At 34.9% G+C, this 2,298-nt stretch overlaps 1 non-coding gene across 1 annotated transcript; it reads right to left on the bottom strand.

The window, feature by feature from the left end:
- Positions 1-1,849: 1,849 nt before the first annotated feature.
- LOC140858228 (small nucleolar RNA R71) lies at positions 1,850-1,955 on the bottom strand. Its single transcript, XR_012141797.1, has one exon. It is a non-coding gene; the product is annotated as a small nucleolar RNA R71 (small nucleolar RNA).
- Positions 1,956-2,298: the final 343 nt, after the last annotated feature.

Below are 2,298 nucleotides of genomic sequence, written 5' to 3'. Positions count from 1 at the left end.
AAAGGGACTACTTCATGAGTAGCTAGGCTAGCAGTCTCGGGAGTGGAGAAGAAATTTTGTAACGACACAGAGATGGTTTATTGTTCTAAACTTTCTTGTATTTTTTTATATGCAATAAAGATTATGCTTTTTATTTAAATTATCATGAGTTCTTTATTTGCTCTCTTTTATATGCTTTTATTTATGCTTTCTTGTTAGATTAATATTAGGAATAACTTTTACTTTCTGGAGACGCGCCATGATCTACGGGTATGGGGCGTGCCGAGGAAAGAAGAGTTGTTTACCTAGTACTTTCTGGAGATGCACCGTGATCTACGGGTATGGGGCATGTCGAGGAAAGATAGATATTTTTTCTAAGATTAATCGCATCTATTTAATTAAAAAAAAGAGATACAACTCTACTAGTGTAAGATTAATTCAAAACTCTCGAGCTCTTTATTTTCTAATTACATCAATTTTAAGATAATTTATTTTTTAAATCAAAACAATGCTTCTTTCTTTTATTTTGCAATCTCAACTTAGCCCAAGGTCCCTGAGGATACGATCTCGACTCATCCTACCTACGTAGTGAGTAGAGTTATTTTTGATGCTATCAATGACTATGCATCAAATTTTGGCGCCGTTGCCGAAGACCTTGGCATGGTTGAATTAAAAAAAAAAGCCACTGACATTTCATAACACTTAACTAAAATAGCATAACCTCAAATATAAAAAATTTTAAATTGATTGGACACCTTGTTTCTTTGCATTTTATCTCCATAATTGATCTTAAGGGCAATAACCCATTAATCAGATAAGGTAGGAATTTGATCACCCTTTCTTGGCCCAAAAATCATAACCTTCATTCTGCATTAAACCAAGCCTTAATTTTAAAATCAACTAGACATCACCCTAGGAATTTTGAGCTCAATAGGATAAGAAAGCTCTAGAGTTGAACCGAGTGTGGATTGGTTAATTGCTCGATGTCTAAGGCAAGTGGTTAAAGAAAGTGATTTTCAATTGGTTCTGTTGACTGACCTGGCCAACTCAGTTGGTATCTAAGGAAAGCAACGAGCAGGGAACCTCCCACATCTTACGCTTACCTGGCCGAGTCAGTTAGTCAGTCTTGAGCTTGGAGTGCTCAAAGGCGGTCTTGGAAGTTAGGAGCTGTCTAAATCTAAGTTAACCTTAGGATAGAGAGTCTATGCTTGTTTAAGTTGATTGCAATTAACATCTAAACATTAACTAATTTCTCCCTTTTCATAGATTTAAGATTCTTAGGTTCTTCTCTTTAGATTTTCTTCATTTTTTTGTCACTTTATTATAAATATATATATATATATATTATAAAAACTAAAATTTTTTATGTTTGCTCTAAAGTATAATTGTAAGGTGTATGCTTGGCCGTAGATCGTTACGACCAGAAATCCAACCTTTTGATCCAAAAATAGAAAGAATCTTTAGAGCCAACAAACGTAAAAATATGGATCGAAATCAGGAGAATGATCCACCCAGGCAATTGAAGGAGTATTTTACTCCTTCCACATATACCTACTCTCCTTGTATTCAAGTGCCCCCTGTGGAGGCCACTCAATATGAAATTAAGTCCAGTATAATCCAAATGTTATCTTCATTTTATGGACTTAGTAATGAGGATCCTTATAAACATCTTGAAGAATTTCTTGAGATATGCTCAACTGTCAAAATTCACAACTTCTCCGATGATGCTCTTAGGTTAAAATTATTCCCTTTCTCACTTAAGGACAAAGCCAAATACTGGCTACATACTTTGGATTCCATGACTATATCAACCTGGGACTAGCTACAAGGAGAGTTTCTCAAGAAATATTTTTCCATAGAAAAAATTAATCAAATAAGGAAAGCCATAACTAGTTTTTCCCAATTAGATGGAGAAATGTTTCATGAAACATAGGAGAGATTAAAGGACCTTATTAGAAAATATCCCCACCATGCTGTATCCAAGTGGCAGTTAATCCAATATTTTTATGATGGGCTATCTAAAAGACATCGACAAATGGTCGATGCATCATGCGGTGGGACATTCATGCTAAAAAGTGAGGATGAGGCATGGCAATTATTTGAAATTTTAAGTGAAAATTCATTACATCATATGTCTGCCTCTATTAGAGATAAACCCATGTTAAACCTAAAGAGAGGTGGAATATATGAAGTAGGAAATACCATAGATATCCATCATAAGGTAGATGAACTGTCCCAAAAATTAGATCGTCTTCTAAATACTGGACAATCCCCAATTCCACCTAACCCAATCCAAGAAGTTTGTGCATTGTGTGCAAG

Source organism: Elaeis guineensis, chromosome 5 (assembly GCF_000442705.2).
Source record: "Elaeis guineensis isolate ETL-2024a chromosome 5, EG11, whole genome shotgun sequence".
In the NCBI taxonomy this organism is placed as follows: Eukaryota; Viridiplantae; Streptophyta; class Magnoliopsida; order Arecales; family Arecaceae; genus Elaeis; species Elaeis guineensis.
Note: the sequence above shows the minus strand (reverse complement) of the source record. Positions and strands in the feature narration are given on the sequence as shown.